General features: G+C 43.4%; 1 pseudogene; it reads right to left on the bottom strand.

Annotated features, from left to right (window-relative positions):
- Positions 1-922: 922 nt before the first annotated feature.
- The window catches only part of LOC136387069 (histone-lysine N-methyltransferase PRDM9-like), a 42,229-nt pseudogene continuing 19,114 nt past the window's right edge, over positions 923-24,037 (bottom strand).

Here is a 24,037-nt window from a genome sequence, read left to right as displayed (position 1 = left end):
CTCGGCACTGTGAGTCGATGAGCAAGCAGGTTGTGGTCTGTGTCCAGCTCCCAGAACTTGCAGCAGATGACGTGGAAGTGCTCATAGGAGAAGTACTTTGTTAGCTGATTGATGTCTGTCTTTTCCAGGAGTGTCACGTTCTGCCAGACAGAGAAGCCTCGTCGCCCCACAGTCGCACTGCAAGCTGCCAGCTGGGTGGCGCAGGGCCCTGCTTGCAGATTGGGGCTCAGTGCTTGGGTCAGGGTTGCCCCCATCAGCTATTGAATTTATTAATCAGAAACATGACATCATGCATGAGAAACTAACAAGCAGAATACAGTGTCCAATTTTAATTTTTAGTTTTGCAAAACTGATTAGATTGCTCTTGCCCTGTCTGAGACATAACAACACAACCTTCTTCTGTCTGATTTCTGACCTGCAGAATGCTCCAGCAGGGCCAAGCATTGCATCCTTGAGGCCTTCCCTGGATGCACACAACTGCCTTTAGTCATGTATGCCTTGTCTCAACCTTCACTTCCTCAGGATGGGAATGGAAAGTCATTCGGTGCTCTGGCTTTCCTCTGACAAATAACTACCTGCTCATAGCAGGCTATGTGGGGAAACTGAGCTTCCTCAGAGCCCTACACCTTTTCCTTGCTCCCTATCTCACCTGGCCATTGGGGAAGAGGATGGGGAGGTTTCACATTCAACCAAACAGAAGAGATGGTCATTCCAGAGCTGACTCATTCAATGTGTCCTGACTATAAACCTCAGAATGTGAACATTTTTCTCATAACATTACACAAAGACATGAAGAACAACACAGAAAGCACTGTGACCCTACATATTCATCAATGGATAACATTCTAGATTACTCCTCAATCCTCAGAGGATAACACACTGCACTAATGGGGTGTGGTTTCTACATTCCTAGGACAATCATTCAGGTTCCAGAATGATCTTTGAACACATGTTTCTCACCCAGTTCAGATGGTGGCCCAAGGGACAACTGCAATGTATGTAGATACTTTAGATTGTCATGAGCCTGGACTGAGAGCAGGTCATAACGGCAGGCAGTGTGCACAGAAATGAGGATGATAAGCACCCGCAATGCACAGGACAATTCTGAAAAGCAAAATAAAACACAGAAGCTTGCACAACTAGACACAGACATGCATTCCAGTATGAAGATACAATAATTAAAACTTTGGGGTAATGCCTGGCCAGGCAGTGGCTCAGTGGATAGAGCATCAAACTGGGATGCAGAGGACCCATGTTCAAGACCCTGAGGTCGCCAGCTTAAGCACAGGCTCATCTGGTTTGAGCAAAGCTCACTGGCTTGGACCCAAGGTCTCTGGCTCGAGCAAGGGGTCACTCGATCTGCTGAAGGCCCATGGTCTAGGCACATATGGGAAAGCAATCAATGAACAACTAAGGAGCCACAACAAAAAAAACTGATGATTGATGCTTCTCATCTCTCTCTGTTTCTGTCTGTCTGTCCCTATCTATCCTTCTCTCTGACTCTCTCTCTCTGTGTAAAAAATAAATAAATAAATAAAACTTTGGGATAATGCCATGTCAACAGACAAATTGAAAAATAATGCCCAGTAATACCTGCACATACATATGAAAATTTTGTCTGAGATATCTTTTTAGTTGCAGGAAAACAATATGCATTATATAACAAATACTGTGAGAAAAGTAAATTTAAAAACATATTGGAGCTTTGACCAAACTCCATTCCTTATAGATTTTAATAACTATTCATTACTAATATAGGACACGAAGTCACCTAAAACATAAAGGTCAGAGATGGACTAAGGTCGCTTGAGGCCCCGGGTGCACAAGAAAATATTGGGCCCCTTGTGACTAGAAAAAAATGTCAAGTTAGGGTTTTGCAAGCCCTTTCATAAGTCAGGGCCCAGGGTGCACACCTGGTGTGCCCAACGTTAAATCTACCTCTGATAAAGGTACAAAGAGATTGAAAATGAAAGACTGGGTAAAGGCACACAGGTGGTACAAAAGTAGGTTTACATTTTTTAGTATGTCAAATAGTTATTTGTGGGATTACTATTCATGAACTATTGTGTTGTTTCCATATGAACAAATGTAAACCTCCTTTCACACATATCTGTATTACATGCAAAATTATATAATAGCATACAGTACACTTGAGGGCAAAATGCACTAATAGAAATGAATAGCACTTCATATCAGTGACTTTAATTAACTAGGGAGCTCCAAATTGGCCTGTGCTCAATAACATAAATTCTAATTATACAGAAGAGAGCTACAAGGGAAAATGAGCAAATGGATAATCATAACAGATTTAACCCAACACCTCTCCCCTTCTAGACTGAGCATGCCTCTTTCAGAACCAATAGTTTCCACCTAACCAGACAGTGGTGCAGTGGATATAGAGTTGCACTGGGAATCAGAGGACCCAGGTTCGAATCCAGAGGTCACCAGCATGAGGGTGGGCTCACCAGCTTGAGTGTGCAAGTCATTGGATTGAGCATGGGATGGATTATACATATGACCCCCATGGTCACTGGCTTGAGCAAGGGGTCACTCTCTCTGCTGGAGTCTCCTTTTCCCCCATTTAAGCACATATGAGAAAGAAGTAAAAATAGTAGAGTGGGAAGTCACTGACTGCAGGGACACGAGTTCCTAGCATAGTGCCTGATATATGGTGGGCACTTTCAAAGGCTTTATGAAAGCATGGCAGGAAGGAAGAAGAAAAACAAGATGAAAAGAAGGGGAACAAAGAAATTCAGGGAGGGAAAGAGGAAGAGAGAAAGAAAAAAAGAGAAAAAAGAATCATAACTAGAGAGAAAAAATGGGAAGGAAAAAAAGAGATTCATAACAATTATACACATTCACATTCTTTGAAATCCAAAGTTGATAATAAAAGTTCTCTGCATTTACCAAGCATTCAGAAAATATTTTTAGAGCATTAAAGAATACATGAAACTTAATGGCTCCACAATGTTGAATTTCTTGGACTCTTGAACATCCTGGATTTGATAAATGTAATCAAGGAATGACTTGAAAAAAATGGGCCTCTCTTAGTCCACCTGCATGTCTACCTGTAGAATGGTAGCAAATGTCACAAATTGGCACCATCATTCACGCAACTTGGTGCTCATGGAATGAACAGAATGCTGGAGCTAGAGGAGACTTTAGGCACCACAGAGTGATTTGATCCCTTTATTTTACAGATAAGGAACATGAAGCCAAGAGATAAAAAGTGACTATCCAAGACTTCCAGTTTCTGGTCCTATAAGTAAGAAGCTCGACAGTTATTATGCCAATCCTCACAGGAGAAAAAGACTAAACAAGGTGAAAATAAACTACTCCTGGATCCAACAACTAATTAAAGTCAGAGGAAAAACCAATGTTTCAAAAATTGTATAGAAATTTGAATATGGAAAATAAGAATGTATCGGAGCAGAAGCCTGTTGCTGCAGCCAATATCAGACTTTATTTCACAACTCTCCAGTGGATCCAACATATAGTACATGTGGATGCTGTACCCATGTACATGTACCCATTCAATGTACCCCTTTGCTTAGAAAAATTCCTCCTGAAAGACAACTGAGAAACCACTAAACAGCTTTAACACAACAATCTAGAGAGAGAGAGAGAGAGAGACAACCCGCATAGGGAAGGCTGAGGAACCAGGAGAGCTCTGCAGGAGGTGAAGGAACAGCTCAGGACTAAAGAGACCAGTGAGCACCACAGTTTACAACTCCTGGGCATGTGGATAGAAGACAGGAGCTCCATCCAGGCTCTATGATCACCTGCTGGGCGCTGCATCACATCCCCAGCCACCCCTCCTGGAGCTAAATACAACAAAATCATGAGGGCAGTGTAGCTTGTGTAAAGAGAGCTCCTCTTCCCGGATATCAACCCAGCAGGTAGGTATGGGGCAGTGGCAAAACTTCACCCACTGAGCTGCACGTGAATGTGGTGCCCCCCACATAGAGAGGGTGCCCCCCACATAGAGATAGTGCAGAGATAGCAAAACACTCCAGTACCAGCTGCAGGACTATTCAACCCAGAGAATAGTGCAGCGATAGTGGGTCACTACTGGCATTACCTCTCCTGGAAAATATGGAGCTGTCAAATGGTCTATGGTCTGCACACAGGACTCCCTGATCAGAGCAAGTGCAGAGAATGGGGGGCGCTGTTGCATGCACTGGTCTGGCTGCTCTATCCAAGAAAGCACAAAGCTAGCAAAACCTTGCGGCCCAGTGTGGAGTGAGGGGGGCAATGCTGTGCATGTGCACAGGGCTGCCAAGCCCTGAGAAGGTGAAGAATGAACAAATTCAGGCTGTGTGTGCACCCAGGCTACCCCACCAGGACAAAGGGTGGATCTAATGAAGGGTGAGATAGAAGAAAGCAATCAGGTAACCCAGCGCAGACCATGCTGTGACAACAGATAATTAAAACAGGACACACAAAGCACACACCACGCAGCCCCTTTTACACCAGGCAGCCCTGCCTAGGTTAAAAGGCAAGGATGCTCACACACCCCAGGTGGCCCATTCAGAACCCACTCCTTCAGGCCAGGTGACAGACAGGCACTACATGCATCTCCCCACAACAACAACTTGCAGGCTGAAACTATTCAACACACAGTGTAACAAAGACAACTTTTTCAAGATTGGGAAAGATGACTATTCCATTCAACTCAAAGGAACAAAAACAGACAAACAAAATGTGGAGACAGAAGAATATATCCCAAATAAAGGAACAAGGAAAAAACTAGAGAAATATCCTAATGAAATGGAGATGGGTAATCGAACAGATAAAAAAATTAAAGCAAACAGTCATAACGATGTTCAATAAACTTCAGAGTAGAATAAAAAAACCAAGAGAGCGCTTGAACAAGAAAATGTAATAATCTCATCCGGCTTGAGCACGGGTTCCCTTTTCTCCACATCCTCGCCAGCACTTATTCTGTGTTGTTTTATTGATGAGTGCCATTCTGACTGCTGTGAGGTGATATCTCATTGTGGTTTTAATTTGCATTTCTCTAATCATTAGTGATGTTGAACATTTTTTCATATGCCTATTGGCCATCTGTGTGTCCTCTTTGGAGAAGTGTCTATTCATTTCTTTTGCCCATTTTTGGATTGGATTGTTTGTCTTCCTGGTATTAAGTTTTACAAGTTCTTTATAAATTTTGGTTATTAACCCCTTGTCCGACGCTATGTCAAATATGTTCTCCCATTGTGTAGTTTGTCTTTTTATTCTGTTCTTATTGTCTTTAGCTGTGCAGAAGCTTTTTAGTTTGATAAAGTCCCATTTGTTTATCCTGTCTTTTATTTCACTTGCCTGTGGAGACAAATCAGCAAATATATTGCTGCGAGAGATGTCAGAGAGCTTACTGCCTATGTTTTCTTCTAAGATGCTTATGGTTTCACGGCTTACATTCAAGTCTTTTATCCATTTTGAGTTTATTTTTGTGAGTGGTGTAAGTTGGTGGTCTAGTTTCATTTTTTTGAAGGTAGCTGTCCAGTTTTCCCAACACCATTTGTTGAAGAGGCTGTCTTTACTCCATTGTATTGTGTTACCTCCTTTGTCAAATATCAGTTGTCCATAGAGCTGTGGGTTTATTTCTGAGTTCTCTGTTCTGTTCCATTGATCTATGTGCCTGTTCTTATGCCAGTACCATGCTGTTTTGAGTACAATGGCCTTATAATATGACTTGATATCTGGAAGTGTGATACCTCCCGCTTTTTTCTTCCTTTTCAGGATTGCTGAGGCTATTCGTGTTCTTTTTTGGTTCCATATAAATTTTTGGAATATGTGTTCAATGTCTTTGAAGATAGTCATTGGTATTTTCATTGGTATTGCATTGAATTTATAAATTGCTTTGGGTAATATAGACATTTTAATGATGTTTATTCTTCCTAACCATGAGCACGGTATATGCCTCAACTTATTCGTATCTTTTCTGATTTCTTTTATCAATGTTTTATAATTTTCCGAGTACAAGTCTTTAATCTCCTTAGTTAGATTTATTCCTAGGTACTTTATTTTTTTGGTTGCAATGGTAAAGGGGATTGATTCCCTGATTTCTCTTTCTGACAGTTCATTATTAGTGTATAAAAATGCCTCTGATTTCTGAGTGTTGATTTTATATCCTGCCACCTTGCCAAATTCTTTGATCAGGTCTAGTAGTTTTTTGACTGAGACTTTACGGTTTTCTATATACAATATCATATCATCTGCAAATAATGATAGTTTTACTTCTTCTTTTCCAATTTGGATGCCTTTTATATCTTTACCTTGTCTGATTGCTGTGGCGAGGACTTCCAGAATGATGTTGAATAAGAGTGGTGAAAGGGGGCACCCCTGCCTTGTTCCTGATCTTAAGGCGATTGCTTTTAATTTTTGCCCATTGAGTATGATGTTGGCTGTGGGTTTGTCATAGATGGCCTTTATCATGTTGAGGTATGTTCCCTGTATTCCCACTTTGCTGAGAGTTTTGATCATGAATGGGTGCTGGACTTAATCAAATGCCTCTTCTGCATCTATTGAAATTATCATGTGGTTTTTCTCCTTTCTTTTGTTTATGTGATGAATCACATTGATTGATTTGTGAATATTGTACCAGCCTTGCCTCCCAAGAATAAATCCTACTTGATCATTGTGTATGATTTTTTCCATATATTGCTGGATCCGGTTTGCTAATATTTTGTTGAGGATTTTTGCATCTAAGTTCATCAGGGATATTGGCCTATAATTTTCTTTTTTTGTGTTGTCTTTGCCTGGTTTTGGATTCAGAATTATGCTCGCCTCATAAAAGGAGTTTGGGAGTCTTCCTTCCTCTTGAATTTTTTGAAATAGCTTGAGAAGATAGGAGTTAGTTCTTTTTTGAATATTTGGTAGAATTCACTTGTGAAGCCATCAGGCCCAGGACTTTTCTTTTTTGGGAGTTTTTTGATAGCTGTTTCAATCTCATTTGTTGTAATTGGTCTGTTTAGGTTTTCTGATTCTTCCAGATTGATTTTTGGAAGATTATATGATTCAAGGAATTTTTCCATTTCATCTAGGTTGTCTAGTTTTTTGGCGTCCAGTTCTTCATAGTATTTTCTTACAATATTTTGTATTTCTGTTGTGTCAGTTGTTATTTCTCCACTCTCGTTTCTAATTTTATTTATTTGAGTCCTCTCTCTTTTTTTCTTGGTGAGTCTTGTTAAAGGTTCATCGATCTTGTTTACCTTTTCAAAGAACCAGCTCCTGGTTTCATTGATCCTCTGTATTGTTTCTTTAGCCTCTATGTCATTTATTTCTGCTCTGATCTTTATTATTTCCTTCCTTCTACTAGCTCTGGGCTTTACTTGCTGTTCTTTTTCTAGTTCTTTTAGATGCAGGGTTAAGTTTTTTATTTGAGCTTTTTCTAGCTTCTTGAGGTATGCCTGTAATGCTATAAACTTCCCTCTCAGGACTGCTTTTGCTGTGTCCCATAAATTTTGAGTTGATGTATGCTCATTATCGTTTGTTTCTTGGAATTTTTTAATTTCTTCTTTGATCTCAATGTTAACCCATTCATTGTTTAATAACGTGCTATTTAGTTTCCAAGTGTTTGAATGTTTTTCAATTTTTCTATTGTGGTTGATTTCTAGTTTAATGCCATTGTGATCAGAGAATGTGCTCGATATGATTACAATCTTCTTAAATTTGTTGAGACCGCTTTCGTGCCCTAACATGTGGTCTATTCTAGAGAATGTACCATGAGCGCTTGAAAAGAATGTATATTCTGCTGCTTTAGGATGAAAGGTTCTGAAGATATCTATTAGATCGAGTTGATCTAATATGTCCTTTAAGTCTGCTGTTTCTTTGTTAATTTTCTTTCTTGAGGATCTATCTAATGATGTTAATGGGGTATTGAAATCTCCTACTATTATAGTATTGCTGTTGATCTTGCCCTTTAAGTCTATCAAAGTCTGCTTTATATATTTAGGTGCTCCTATATTAGGTGCGTAGATATTTATAATGGTTATATCTTCCTTTTGGATTGCTCCCTTTATCATTATGTAGTGACCTTCTTTATCTCTAACTATGGTCTTTGTTCTAAAGTCCATTTTGTCTGATATAAGTATTGCTACCCCAGCTTTTTTTTCATTTCCATTTGCGTGAAATATTTTTTTTCCATCCTTTTATCTTCAGTCTGTGTGCATCTTTTGATTTAAGGTGTGTCTCTTGTAGACAGCATATGTATGGGTCCTGTTTTCTTATCCATGCAGCTAACCTATGTCTCTTGATCGGCTCGTTTAATCCATTAACATTTAAGGTTATTACTGATATGTAATTGTTTATTGCCATTTTTTTTCTTTAAAAAACTGTTTTTCTCTTTTGCTATATTCTTTTTTTACTTTGACCTGTTTACAACAGGTCCCTTAGCATTTCTTGCAGCCTTGGTTTGGTTGCAGTGAAATCCTTGAGTTTTTTTTTGTCTGTAAAGCTTTTTATTTCTCCTTCAATTTTAAATGATAGCCTTGCTGGATAAAGTAGTCTTGGTTGTAGGTTCTTGTTCTGCATTACTTTGAATATTTCTTGCCATTCCCTTCTGGCCTCAAGTGTTTCTGTTGAGAAGTCAGAAGTCATCCTTATGGGGGCTCCTTTGTAAGTGATAGTCTTTTTTTCTCTCGCAGCTTTTAATATTTTCTCTTTATCATTTAGCTTTGGTAATTTAATTATGATGTGTCTTGGGGTTGGTTTTTTTTGGTTTCTCCTTAATGGAGTTCTCTGTGCTTCCTGAACATGTGAGACATTTTCCTGCCTTAACTGGGGGAAGTGTTCCACTATAATTTGTTTGAACAATGTCTCTATCCCTTGTTCTTTCTCTTCTTCTTCAGGAACCCCTATGATGCGGATGTTATTTCTCTTCATGTTGTCACAGAGCTCTCTTAGAGTTTCCTCAGACTTTTTGAGTCTCTTTTCTTTTTTCTGCTCTGCTTCCGTGCCTTTATTTATTGTGTCCTCTAACTCACTGATTCGATTCTCTGCTTCATCCATCCTGCTTTTAATTCCTTCCATTGTATTCTTTATTTCAGATATTGTATTTGTCATTTCTGTCTGATTCTTTTTTATTATTTCAATGTCCTTTTTTATATTTGTTATCTCTTTATTTAGGTTTTTGTAATGGCCATCTATGGTGGTTCTAATATCTTTGAGCATCCTAACAATCGTTATTTTAAACTCTGCATCTGGTAATTTGGTTATATCTGATTCACTTAGGTCCTTTTCTGGGGATTTCTCTTGGTTTATTTGTGTTGTATTTCTCTGCCTCCGCATTTTCTCTTCACGGGAGTGGCTGTGATCACGTGCTCGGGTGCACAAGGGTTGGTGGCCTTGGCCTTTGCCCCACCCCCGTGTGTGACGTTATGCTCGGTCCTGAGGGCACTGGCGAGCACCTTTGCTCAGCTGCGGGTCTTGGCCTGTTTCCGAGCTTTCGCCCTGCCTTTGCCGGATGATCCCACTCAAGGAACAGCTGCTAGCCTTGGCTCTACCACCAGGCAGGGCTGCGTGCCCAAGCTCAGCTCCGTAGCGGAACTCCGCCTCTTCTGGGCTTTTGGCTCCACCCTCGCGGGAGGAACCGGCTACCAAGTCAGACCGCAAGCCTGGGTTGCACGGGCGGGGCAGGGATGTGCTCCTCTTCCCTTGCTCTGGGGCTGGTTTCTACCCTTTCCAGGTTTCCCGCCCTTCTCCCGAGGCTGGATTACAGGCTGCCGGCAGCTGAGCTTGGCCGCTTTTGCACGCCCCCTTCTCCCTAGCCGGGCAAGATTGAGCTCACACCTGAGCCCAGTGGTGGCCAGCCGGCTTCCAACCCTGCCAGCAGAACCGCGCTTTTGTCTCCCGCTGCCGCCCGCCCTCCGGCTCACCCTCAGCCGTGTGGGTGGGGGTGTTGCAGCTCGGACCCTAAGACTCACTACTGTAGACCCTAAAGCTCCCTCCTTCTATGGGACTCTGCTCTGAATGCTGCGGGGGAGCTTGTTTGGCTGCTCTCCTGCTTCCCTTTGCTGGTATTGCTATTTCTGGGGGAAATATTCACTTCAGCTTTGGGGAGTGACTCGTCCCAGGGGTTAGGGTGGCTATCTCCCAAAATGTTTCTCCCTGTGCCTCCTAGATTATACTCTCTTCCTGTTACTGTGGTTCTCTCCCCTCTCCCTCCGTCTCCAGGAGCCCCGGGTGAGTGTTTGTGAGAGAGATGTTCTGCGTGGTCCCTTTAAGAAGGATCCTGGGTCTGAGAAATCAGACTCCCTCACAAACAGTATCCTGACTTGTTTCTGGCTAAATACTGTCTTTACGCCTCTTCCTGGGTCTGGGGCTGCAGGCTGGGGCTTTGTTCCTGGGGCTCAGGACCCTTTCCTCTCTGCTAAACTCACTTCCCACCACGTGAGTCTCTCCCTGCTGCCGTTCGCTCCGAGGAGCTGGGCAACCCTCTCCGCGTTTCCGCTTTTCCTACCAGTCTCTGTGTGGCTTGTTCAGCATTCCTTGGTTGAAGAGTCCTTTTAGTTTAGTCCAAAGTTGGTTTTTCCAGCTGATAGTTCATAAAATTAGTTTGTAATCCACTTTGGTTCTGGGAGGTAGATGCTGGTACGTCCGCCTACTCCAGCGCCATCTTGTCTCTCGAAGTTAGATTTTTTACATCTTATATACCTTTTACAGAATAGAGGTTTTAAAGCAAGGGGCTCATGATCCCTTTGTCAAGATGTATATGTCACTCCCATGACTCCAGGATGGGAGGTGATTTTAGGTAGATTCAGAGGATGTGTTGGAATTTTTTCAATTAAGATATGTAAACACTGTTTCTTAAAAGCTTTTGAGAAATGAAAAGGGGAAGTGGTTTTCAGATAAGTTCTATCTTCTTTGCTTTGCGTAGCAAGTGGCCCCAGTTCACCCTTTCAGAGAACTATAGGAAATAGTTAATCTATAACTGCCTGACTCAGTTACCCCTGTAGGCTCCCTTCTCTTGCATTCTTCTTGTTTCTTTCTTCTCAGGGAAGAGTGGGCGTGCCCTTCCCTCCTTAGTTATATTTTCTATCTCTGCATTTTCTTTTTTTGTGTTACTATATTGGTTCTGAAAGATTATTTTTTATCCCTAAATGAGAGTTGGATGAAACCCAGGGTTATGCCCTCACCAGGTAGCTCAGTTAGTTAAAGCATCATTCTGATACACCAAGGTTGTAGGCTTGATCCTCAGTCAGGGGACCTCCAAGAATTTAACAGTGAATGCATGCGAACATTGGTGCTGTCATATTTGGAGTTAGCAGTTCTAATATGTGTGAGTGTTGAATTATTGTAGTCTTATTGTGTCATTTCCTAATGATACATCAGGCAGAGCGTATTTTTACAAGGGTAGGTGCTTGGTCTCATCAACATAAGAAACCTGAAAACTGGGAGATTTTAGAATCTCATTTGAGCCAAAATGACTCTAAATATTTGGGATGAAGATCTCTATTCCTACAGATTGAGTGTAGCAATTTATATTTTATTTATTTTTTAAAATTTATTTTAGGCCAGCCTGACCTGTGGTGGTGCACTGGGTAAAGCATTGACCTGGAATGCTGAGTTTGCTGGTTCAAAAGCCCAGGCTTGCCTGGTCAAGGCATATATGAGAGTTGATGCTTCCTGCTCCTCCCTCTGTTCTCTCTATATCTTTTCTCTCTCTCTCCCTTTTCTCTCTCTAATAATAATAAATAAAAAAAATAAATAAATGAAAGGACTCTCCTTAAAACAAATTATTTTAGGCCATGGCCGGTTGGCTAAGTGGTAGAGCATCAGCCTGATGTGCAGGAGTCCTGGGTTTGATTCTGAGCCAGGACATACAGGAGAAGCGCCCATCTGCTTTCCCACCCTTTTCCCTCTCCTTCCTCTCTGTTTCCCTCTTCCCCTCCTGTAGCCAAGGCTCCATTGTAGCAAAGTTGGCCCGGGCACTGAAGATGGCTCCAAGGTCTATGCCTCAGGTGCTAGAAAGGCTCTAGTTGCAACAGAGTGGTGCCCCATATGGGTGGAGCATCGCCCCCTGGTTGGCATGCTGGGTGGATCCTGGTCGGGTGCGTGTGGGAGTCTGATTGACTGTCTCCCCATTTCCAACCTCAGAAAAATATTAAAAAAATTATTTTAAAGAGTGTAGAGAGACAGGGAGGGAGAAGGTGAGAGTAGAAAGCATCAACTTTCATATGTGCCTTGATCAGGCAAGTCTAGTGTTTTTTAATTTAATTCATTTTAGATAATGCAGAGAGAGAAGCAATTTTTTCCTTTTTTTTTTTTTTTTGCAAGTGAGACAGAGAGAGGGACAGATAGGGAAAGACATGAAGGGATAAAGATGAGAAGCATAAATTCTTTGTTAGGGAACCTTAGTTGTTCATTGCTATCATATGTGCCTTGACCAGGAGGCTACAGCACAGTGAATGACCTCTTGTTTAATCCACCAACCTTAGGCTCAATCCAGTGATCCTGGGGCCATGTCTATGATTCCACACTGAAGCCTCCAACCCCACACTCAATCAAGCTGGTGAGCCTGTGCTCAAGCTGGCAACCTTGGGGTTTTGAACCTGGGTCCTCTGCATTCCAGTTTAGGGTTCTATGCACTGCACCACTGCCTGGTCAGGCACCATTCTCATTTTATAGATTAAAATACAGAAAAATGGAAGTTGAGAATCTTGCCTTAGGTCGCACAGCTGGTGAGGGCAGAGCTGATATTCAAAGCAACTACTGAATGATCTGTAGTCCAGGTGTTATGCACCACGAGATGCTCACCTTGTAGAGGCCAGTGAAGAGTGAGGGAGACCAGGTGCCTAGACTGAGCCAGGTACATAGACATGCACATGCACATGTTCTTCCCTGGTATGCACCACTGAGACACAGAGGTCAGAGGAAATCATGACAGGAGCCAAGAGAAGCCCAGGGAGGAGGATTGTGAGCCTACTAGGAGAAAAGGCTCCACTTCCTGGGAGTCAAGGAAATTCCTTTCCTGGTGAGTCTGTCTCAAATCTTTCCCTGGGCAGTAAGCTAAGTAGATTGAATTCAGACTTCCACATTTCCAGTTGCTGAGTTTCTATGTATGACAGTGTGAGTTCTCTGTGGCTCTCCTGGATCTCTGGTTCCAGAGAAATGGGTAATGAGGTATGTGAGCTTTAAAGTTTTATGAAGATAAGATTTATTAGAACAGGAGGCCAAGATACCATGGAAGAGATTGGTGTTGACATTCCCATAGCACTTAAGGAACTGTTTGTCTAGCTCATCTGTTATGAAAGTGAAGAATTTGTTTAACCAGTTACTTCTGTATTAATTACACTCTTGGGAGGGAAATGGTTAATAGACTCCTTCTGAAGTCTCTTCAGTGGTGGGATATGACCCATGTAACAGCTATGGCTATGGAGATGCAATTTTATGCTAATAACTCACTACACTCTTTGCAAACATAAGGCTTCTCCCCTGAGTGTTTTCTCTGGTGTCTGAGAAGACTTGAATTCTGTTCAAAACCTCGCTCACACACCCGGCAAACATAGGGTTTCTCTCCTGAGTGTGTCCTCTGGTGTATGAGGAGATGTGACTTCTGTGCAAAGCCTCGTTCACACTCGCTGCAAACATAGGGCTTCTGCCCTGAGTATATCCTCTGGTGTATGAGGAGATGTGACTTCTGTGCAAAGCCTCGTTCACACTCCCTGCAAACATAGGGTTTCTCCCCTGAATGTGTCCTCTGGTGCATGCGGAGATGTGACTTCCGTGCAAAGCCTAGTTCACACTCCCTGCAAACATAGGGCTTCTGCCCTGAGTGTGTCCTCTGGTGTATGAGGAGATGTGACTTCCATGCAAAGCCCCATTCACACTCCCTGTAAACATAGGGTTTCTCCCCTGAATGTGTCCTCTGGTGTATGAGGAGATGTGACTTCTGTGCAAAGCCTTGTTCACACTCCCTGCAAACATAGGGCTTCTCCTCTGAGTGTGTCCTCTGGTGTTTGAGGAGGTTGGACTTCCATTTAAAGCCTCGCTCACAGTCCCTGCAAACATAGGGCTTCTCCCCTGAGTGTGTCCTCTGGTGTATGAGGAGATGGGACTTCCATGCAAAGCCTCACTCACATGCACTGCAAACATAGGGCTTCTCCCCTGAGTGTGTTCTCTGGTGTATGAGGAGAAATGCCTTCTGTGCAAAACCTGGCTCACACTCCCTGCAAATATAGGGCTTTTCCCATGAGTGTGTCCCCTGGGGTCTGAGGAGATGGGACTTCTGTGCAAAGCCTTGTTCACACTCCCTGCAAACATAGTGTTTCTCCCCTGATTGTGTACTCTGCTGTATGTGGAGATCTGCCTTCTGTGCAAAGACTTGTTCACACTCCCTACTAATATAGTGCTTCTGCCCTGAGTGTGTCCTCTGTTGTATGAGGAGATGTGACTTCTGTGCAAAGCCTTGTTCACACTCCCTGCAAACATAGTGTTTCTCTCCTGATTGTGTACTCTGCTGTATGTGGAGATCTGCCTTCTGTGCAAAGCCTTGTTCACACTCCCTACTAATATAGGGCTTCTCCCCTGAGTGTGTCCTATGGTGTTTGAGGAGGTTTGACTTCCATGTAAAGCCTAGCTCACACTCACTGCAAACATAGGGCTTCTCCTCTGAGTGTGCCCTCTGTTGTCTGAGAATATGTGACTTATCTTCAAAGCCTTGCCCACACTCTCCATACTTGACAGCTACAATTCTTGACATTCCTACTCCCATAGATACTTTGCCTGTGTCCACTAAATTTACTTCCTGGCCTGTGCTGGGCACTTCCTTTATCATTCTCTCTTGCTCACTAGAGCTTCCCATGTGTCCTTTACAAGGTTTGAAAAAGGCCCTTGAAATCCTCCTCTTCCTGGTCCTTTTAAGCAAAAGGCTGGACTTATCTTTGACCTCTTGACCTTCAGCTTTGTCATCCCCGTTGTGTGTATCAGTATGCTGCTGCTGCTGACTTGGATCCTCTGGGCAGGAATCCTCTGATTGGAGCTGTTTTCTTGTAGATGTTCCTGGGAGAATCTGAGGGGGGTGATTGCATCCCACATGTTGAGTGAGGAATTTCTGACTCGAGAAGACCACAGAGCAGGAAGGACATGGGTGTATCTCTGGCTGTGGTTCTGCTGAAAGAGAAAATTTTAGTCAGGGTAGAGGTTGATAAGTCTGCATGATTCATATGATTTGTCTAATGCTAAGATGTCTCCCATGAGTCATTCTTACGGGTTTGACAGTATAATCTCTGTCTTCCACAAATTGTTTCTTTATACTCTGCTTTTCTTTCTTTATAGTCTGTTTTATCTTTTAATTCTTATGTACTGTATCTTCTTTGGAAATCCAGAAAGCCATTATCAAGGGGCCTTTGTACATATTACCAAATGAGGGACTGTCAAGTAGCATCAGGGGCTGTTTCATCCCTTTTATGGGTGGAACAATGCTGACCTTTCTTATATACATGTAGCTTTTAACACAGTTATTTAGAAAGACCTCTGACCCCAATTAGGAATTGCTTCCCTCATAGTTTCCCATATATGATAAACTGAAAATATGTCCTTCCTCAAGCCTCACACCAAATATTCATACTTGATTTCATTTAGTGTCAACCCATTTCATATACAATGGGAAGTCCTGTTTTAAAATATTTCCCCAACCATACTTTTTAAAAATTGATTGATTTTAGAGACAGAGAGGAGGAGGAAGAAGAAGTAGAAGAAGAAAAAGAAGGAGAGAGAGAGAGATAAAGGCATTTATTCATTTTTCTACCTAGACATTCAGTCATTGGTCATTTCTCATATGTGCCCTGAACCGGGCTCAACCTTGGTATTACAGGATGATGCTGTAACCGACTGACCAGCCAGGGCCCCCAACCTTACTTCTTACATGCCTGACTCCTATTTCTCTCTAGGTAATCCACCATCCTCTCTCACTTGGAGATGAAGTAATCTCTGAGAGGATTCCCTAATGAAGTGTATTTTACAAAAATTAACAAAGCAAATAAGAGAATAAGTCTCCCTGTAGCTAAAAATAGCACCATTGTCCCACCTCACTCAGGAAGGTCCCCAGTGTCTCAGCTTGGATCACAGCATTGCATTTCCAGGCTGCTGGGCATCTATCCAACCTCTGCTCTTACCTTGTATGCTAAAAAGAAGTGGCCCTCAGAAAACAGGCCCTGGACAGTTTCTCAGTGGACAGAGTGTTGGCCTGGCAAGTGTAAGTTCCAGATTCAATCCTTGATCAGGGCACAAATGAGAAGTGACTATATGTTTCTCTTACCCTCCCTCTCTCCCTTCTCTCTCTCTTCCCCTGCCAGAGCCAGTGCCTCAATTGGTTCGAGCATCAGCCTGATAACTCAGTTGGTTCAAGTGTTGACCTGCGGCACTGAGGATAGCTCAGCTAGTCTGAGCATGGTCTTCATACTGGGGTTGCTGGGTGGATATTGGTTGGGGCACATGAAGAAATCTGTCTATCTCCACTCCTCTCATATAAAAAAATTAAATCCAAAGTAAAAAATAAAAAGATTTTTCCTAAGAATCAAAGGCATATGAAATGAATTCTTCATTTCTGAAACATCTGATTTGAAATCTTACTGACTTTAGAGTGTACCATGAAAATTTCTAAGGTGAGTTCTCTCTTTTCTTTCCATTTTAAAGAACAGTTGTGCCCACTTCTAGCTGCTGTGAACTCTCTCTTCAACTTGCTGCTGCACTTGATGCCCATCTTCTGGCCATACTCATCATCGTGCCAGACTAGCAGCTCACAGTCTGGCCTGATGACCCAGCAGGTTCGGTAGAAAATCTGCCCATGATACTGAAAGTCCACCAGATTCTGCTCTTCATCATCCCAGGCATAGTTCACATACCTGGAATTGAGGCAGATGAAAGAAAAGAAACCCACAGGCGATGAGTTCTCACTACCTCTCAGATTCATGTCTAGCTCTGCACCTGACACTCGGGCTCTGATGTCGCCCACTCCCACAGTGCTCCTGGAGAACCTTCTTTCCGATGTCTGAGTATATCAGAATGTCATATGACTTCCAATGTCCATGTCCTGCTTATGGTGCTCATCCTGCCAAATACCATTTTCCAAAGCCAATTGCAGATATAACCTTAACCCTGATTGGCCATAAACACAGTGACCTCTAGCTTCTCTAAACTAACTCAGTTCCTGTTTATATCACAGAACATGCTACTTGATGTTGGACTTTGTGTCTAGATGAGTTCACATCATTCAATACTCAGACCAAGTCCATATTTTCTTGAGAGGCCTTTCTCCATTCTCCTCACATTTTATTTTGGTAGCTTCAACCAGGTTCCCATAAAAACCTGGAGGTCTCCCCCACCCCCAGAAGTGAGAAGCGGGGAGATAGACAGACTCCCACATGCGACTTACCAGGATCCACCCAGCATGCCCACCAGGGGGCGATGATCTGCCCATCTGGGGCACTGCTCTGCTGTAACCAAAACCATTCTAGTGCCTGAGGTGGAGGCCATGGAGCCATCCTCAGAGCCTGGGCCAAATTTGCTCCAATGGAGCTTTGGCTGGGGAGGGGAAGAAAGAGACAGAGATAGAGGAGAGGGGGAAGAGTGGAGCAGATGGGCGCTTCTGTGTACCCTGGCTGGGAATCAAACTCTGGACTTCCACAGGCCAGGCTGATGCTCTACCACTGAGCCAACCTGCCAAGACTTGGAGGTCTCTTTTTCTTAGCAAAATCTTAAAGAACAATAATAGCTTATTCACATTTGTAACCCCTCATAAAAGATCCTCTCAGGCAAGTGTCCCATGATCATTGCTCTGCAGGCTTCAGAACTCAGTTCTAGTTAGAAGGGAGGCTGGGATATTTGCTGCCCTCACAGGTTTAGGCCAGTGGTTGGCAATCTCATTATTCAACAGAGCCAAATATTAACACTACAATGATTGAAATTTCTCTTGAGAGCCAATTTTTTTTAAACTTAAACTATATAGGTAGGTACATTCCTTATCGAGGTAGTGCCTGCACATGGTATTTTGTGGAAGAGCCAGATTCAAGGGACCAAAGAGCTGCATGTGGCTTATGAGCTGCAGTTTGCTGACCACTGGTTTAGGCTATCCTTAGTTTAAGTATGCTGGCACTGTGAACTTCTCAAAAAAAATTAGAATTAAATATTTGTAATTTCAATTGTTTCACTGTGTCTGCAATTACTCCTCCATAAGAAGATGTGTTATATGATCTGCTTAGATAATGAATAACTTCATCTAAACTGGAATATAGGAAGGGCTTAAATAATGTTCATTAGATCAATTAAAGTGTAATTCAGACCCTCAAAGTTTTTTTCTAGTGCCTAAATTTTGTCTAGCATAGAAATTTATATTTTGAGAACATATGCTATATTTTTATCCCCCTTTTTTCTCTAAATACCTCTTGCTTTGAAAGAGCACCAAATGGAGAATAAAGAGGAACAGATGATTGAGTGAGACCACTGAGGGAGGCATGATGAGAAGGAAAGATGTATGGGCCTGAGAGGGATGACTGTTCTCGTGACTCCCAGAAACTTCTTGGCCTTACCTCATCCAGTTGGCGCAGGATTTATCTTTCCCATTCACATGCATATAGCAGTTTCTCCCTTTGGTGATCTGCATTTCAGGAAGAAAATATAAAGTTTTTTTCAGTTGAGGAGGTAATAGAGAAATTAGTTTACCCTACTATCAACAAAACTCTTTCAGCTTGCATGCATTGCCACTCGTGAACACATGATACTTTTCTTACTCATCACATCTGAGTTGACCTGTTCACTCAGGGATGGCAGAAGGCTTTCCTTTGTGTCCGTACCACTTTGTTCCCACTTAACCTGTGATCCTCAACAGGAGCTCTATGGTCTGCAGAGTCCACTCAGTACCCAGAGCTAACCATATTATCTCCATCTGTGTCCTAGCATGTAGAAGGGAAGGTCCCACCAAGCCATGGGAGGGATGTGGGAAGCCACAAGACAGGGGAAGAGGTAAATACTTCTCACCTGCCAGGAGTATCTGTTGTTGCCTGCCTCTTCATCTTTTGTGATCTGGCCCTTATAAGGGCCAAAGTGCAGACCCACTGGCAGAGCAGATGCCTCGTTCCACTCTTTAAGACCAGCTTCAGGGATGCCTGATCGTCCAATTCTCAACTCAGGGGGCAGAGTGAGGGCTGCATGGTTTGGATGCCCCTTATCCACTGCACTGTCTTTTACAAATGTAGTGGGCCCATGAACATCACAACTGTCAATGAAGAAGTTCTGACACTTCTCACAATCTGGGGGTGAGAGCAACAGGGATTAGGGAAGGTGTAGTGCATGTTTCTGGACATATAGAGCTTCAGAAAGAGCCCAGAAACTCACATCATTGAACCCAATTCTGTAGTGCAAGTCCCTAGGGGAACAGAATGCTTTAAAGCAGGGGTTTCCAAACTACGGCGCACGGGCCACATGTGGCCCCCTGAGGCCATTTATCCGGCCCCCACTGCACTTCAGAAGGGGCACCTCTTTCATTGGTGGTCAGTGAAAGGAGCATAGTTCCCACTGAAATACTGTTCAGTTTGTTGACTTAAATTTACTTGTTCTTTATTTTAAATATTGTATTTGTTCCTGTTTTGTTTTTTTACTTTAAAATAAGATATGTGCAATGTGCATAGGGATTTGTTCATAGTTTTTTTTTTTATATTCCGGCCCTCCAATGGTCTGAGGGACAGTGAACTGGCCCTCTGTTTAAAAAGTTTGGGGACCCCTGCTCTAAAGGGCAAATTACCAGATGAAATTATTGTATGAAGACGTAACATGCTTTGCGAGGGTCACTTACAGAAGTAGTTATCATCCTGGGGCCTGCTGACCTCTTGGTGCACATGGCCTTGTCTTTCTCATAGGCTATACATCTTTACTTCAGTCTCCTTTCTCCTGAGTTCTAAGTTGGAGAAGAGTGAGTTTGGTGGAGTTAGGAGTGTTAGTCCCTATTTTGTCAGAAAACACACAATTTCCTTCCATCAAATTACCACCTGTCCTTCTACATACTCTGGTATTTTCTTTTGTCAACTATTTGCTCAGAGAGCCTCTATAATAGTAAGCCTCTACACTGACTACAGATGACCAATTAAATTTTTGTTTCTAGATCTTCCCATTGTGAGGTTTAATTTCCCATAATATAGTTATTCATAAAATATTTATTAAGGGCACAGTATTTGTAAGGCATTTAGGAAAGGCAGGTATACAACACCAGCAGCATACGGTTGCTATTATCAGAGATGTATTTAATGGACAATGTGTGTCAGTTCTTTTACATTGAATTTAAGCCCTAGCCAGTATAGAGCATTGGCCCAGTGTATATCCCGGGTTTGATTCCAGTCAGGGTACATATGAAAAATGACCATCTCTTTTTCCACCCCTCCCTCTTCCTCTTCTCTCTCTCTTCCTTTCCTGCAGTCAGTGGCTCAATTGGTTCAGGCATTGGCCCTGGGTACTAAGGATGGCTCGGTTAGCTAGAGCACATTACCCTGAGGTGCTAAAAACCAGCTCAGTACTCGAGAATTAGGGTTGCCGGTAGATCCTGGTAAGGGTGCATATGAGAGTCAGCCTCACTATCTCCCCTCCTCTTATCTAAAAAATAAGTAAATATATACACAAATAAGTAAATTGAATTGAATACTATCAAAGCATATATGCACGTATCCTCACCTTACACATTGGCATTCAAGAGCTCAGAGAATTTGTAAGATTTTCCCAAAGCTCCAGTGCTAAATTCACTCTTAGTTTAGTAGAGCTTAAATTCAGGCCTATCCAAAATTCACCCCACATATCTAGGTCATACTTATTAGCCTTTCTAGAGGACTCAGAGGAACTGAAATCTACAAATGATTTTCTCTTATCCAATTTTCATCTAAAGTGTTGTCCTGAGGGTCTTGCTTTTCCAGGATGGACTGTGATGCTGAGGACCCAAGTTTGAAACCCTTAGGCTGCTGGCTTCAGTGTGGGCTAATCCGGCTAGAGTGCATGCTCACCAGCTTGACCACAGGGTCATAGGCTTGATCGTGGTATCATAGGCATGACCCCATGATTGGCAGCTCATGTCCAAGGTAGCTGGCTTGAGCAAGGGGTTACTTACTGTGCTGTAGCCCCCCAGTCAAGACACATATTAGAAAGCAGTCAATGAACAACTAAGGAGCTGCAATGCAGAATTGATACTTCTCATCTCTCTCCCTTTTAGCCAATCTATTCCTGTCTGTCCCTCCCTCTTTATCTCTCACTAAAATAAAAAAGAAAAACAAAAAAAGTCGATCATGTAAAAAATATAATAAAGGTCACTTAAGTGGACAGAAAATCCATTTCTTTAACATAAAACTTTCTCTTTTCTGTCTACCTGACCTGTGGTGGCACAGTGGATAAAGCAATGACCTGGAACACTGAGGCCACCAGTTTGTAACCCCAGGCTTGCCTGGTCAAGACACATATAAGAAGCAACTACTACAAGTTGATGCTTCCTGCTCTTGTCTGCCTCCCCATTCTCTCTTTCTCACTCTTCTCTCTAAAATCAATAAATAATTTAATTATTTTATTTTATTTAAATTATTTATTGATTTTAGAGAGAGAGGAGGGAAAAGAGTGAGAGAGGAACATTGATTTGTTGTTCCACTCATTTATGCATTTAGTGGTTAATTATTCTTTCTTTTTTCTTTTCGTTTAGCTAGAGAGACAGACAGGAAGGGAGAGGGATGAGAAGCATCAACTTATAGCTGCGGTACCTTAGTTGTTCATTGATTGCTCTCTCATACATGCCTTGACCAGGGGACTCCAGCTTAGTCAGTGACCCCTTGCTCAAACCTGCAACCTTGGGCTCAAGTCAGCAATGTTGGGCTTCAAGCCAGTGACCATGGGGTCACATCTTTGATCCCATGCTCTAGCCAGTGACCCCACACTCAAGCTGGTGAACCCATCCTCAAACCACAACCTTGGGGTTTGGAACCTGGGTTCTCATCATCCCAGATTGATGCTCTATCCTCTGTGCTACCACCTGGTCAGGCTCAAATGGTTGATTCTTATATGGGCCCTGACTGGACATCAAACCCAGAACATTGGTCTATGTGGATGACTCTCTAACGAATTAAGCAACATGGCCAGGGTTCCTTTCTGTCTTCTTGTTTCAGAGTAACCTTGTCCAGTCTAATGGTACAGTGACCACCTTGCCTGCTTTTCTTCTTATCTTTTCACCTTTACACATTTGGCTGTTCTTGCCCTTCCTTAATCATCAGATTCCGTGGACCACAGAAACCATTGGGTCAAGCTTGAGATCACATCTGTGCTTTATCTGTGTTTCAATGCTAGACCATGAAAGTGGAAGGACCTTACTGACCAAACCCTCATAAAACCAGATGCACTGAAGCGATGGCTGACACAGGGCCTGATACAATGGTCCCTACCCTGGCTCATAACCCCAGCTGCCTTAATCACCATGATTAATCCTTTCCCATCTGCAATGTGGCTGGCGCTGCCCAGGGAGCCCTGTCCTGGAGCACTGCTCACTGGCCAGACCTTCATCCTTCTCTTGTGATGAGAAGTGTTCTGAATGAGTTTATTTCTTATGTGCTTTTATAATTTTATACCGTTCCTGCTCATTAATACATCTATAAACATGTGTAATTATTTACACATGGAAGCAGTGTAACAAATCCCCCCTTACTTCACAATGCACTGTATGCATCTCGCTTGTTTGCTAAATGCAAGCTCTGTCCCTTGTTATCTGTTTAGAGTCTGGGGACCTGACCCTGGGTCAATTTCAAATGGACAGCGCATGCCTGCAACCCCTCACCTCACTGCCTCCAAGTCCATTCTTCATGCGAGTCCTCAGTGTCATCCGCCGGGGGTCTGGTGGCCTGCCAGCGGTGAACCAGGAAAGCAGGCCGATGGGGGCGGAGCCCTGGGGAGAAACAAAATCGTGGTCCCAAAAGCGAAGTGCTTGTAGGAGCAGCCCCGACACTTAGCCGGCCCTCATGCAGCCCGCGATTCCCTCCCGCGCGCCTTCACCTTTGCGCAGCAGCGCGTCCAGGTTTTTCTCCACGTTGGGGCAGCGTGCCTTCCCCAAGTCAACGATGACGGCCACCCGCCTGAAGGCGCCGGGGGCCTGTGGGGGTGGGGGGAGGGAGGGGAGAAACGCGGCCACGCAGCGGCTGGAAGGAACCACCCCCCGCCCCGCTGGGTCCGGGCTCTCCCACGCCTGCCGCCCTGTGCTCACCTGCAGCGCAGCCCACACCCTCCCCGCGGCTCCCTCCGCGCCGCCCCGCGGGATCCCGTCCGCGTCTACCCTGCAGGCCAAACCCCGACATGCCTGCCTGGGAGATGCCGCTGAGGCTGACTGATTGGCCCACGGGGCTCACGTGGGATCAGCCCCAGGGATGCAAGGACAGGCCAGACTGAGGACTCCAGCCAAGTCAGTGACTCCTTTGCTCAAGCCAGCAATTTGGGCTTTAAGCAAGCGACCTTTGGGCTCAGCCAGCGACTATGGGGTCATGTCTATGATCCCGCGCTCAAAACGGTGAATCCGCGCTCAAGGCGGATAAGATTATTACATTTTCTTGTTGTTTAAGCACTCTCTTGAGTTCCTCTATTCTACTCTTAAGTTTATTGAACATCGTTATGACTGTTTGCTTGGAAGTCTTTATCTGTCCGATTAACCATTTCCATTTCACTAGGATATTTCTCCGGAGTTTTTTCCTTGTTCCTTTATTTGGGGTATATTCTTCTGTCTCCACATTTTGTTTGACTGTTTTTGTTCCTTTGAGTTGAATGGAATAGTCATCTCGCCCAGATTTGAACATGTTTTCTTTGTTACATTGTGTGTTGAACAGTTTTAGCCTGCAAGTTGTCGTTGGGGGGAGGTGCTTGCAGTGCCTGTCCTGTCACCTGGCCTGAAGGAGTGGGTTCTGAATGGGCCGCCTGGGGTGTGTGAGCCTCCTTGTCCTTTTAATCTGGGGAGGGCTGCCTGGTGCAAAAGGGGCTGCATGGTGTGTGCTCTGCGTGTTCTGTTTTAATTATCTGTTGTCAGAGCACAGTCTGCGCT

Source organism: Saccopteryx leptura, unplaced genomic scaffold (genome assembly GCF_036850995.1).
Source record: "Saccopteryx leptura isolate mSacLep1 unplaced genomic scaffold, mSacLep1_pri_phased_curated manual_scaffold_61, whole genome shotgun sequence".
Taxonomy (NCBI): Eukaryota; Metazoa; Chordata; class Mammalia; order Chiroptera; family Emballonuridae; genus Saccopteryx; species Saccopteryx leptura.
This window is presented reverse-complemented; position numbering and strand designations above follow the sequence as displayed.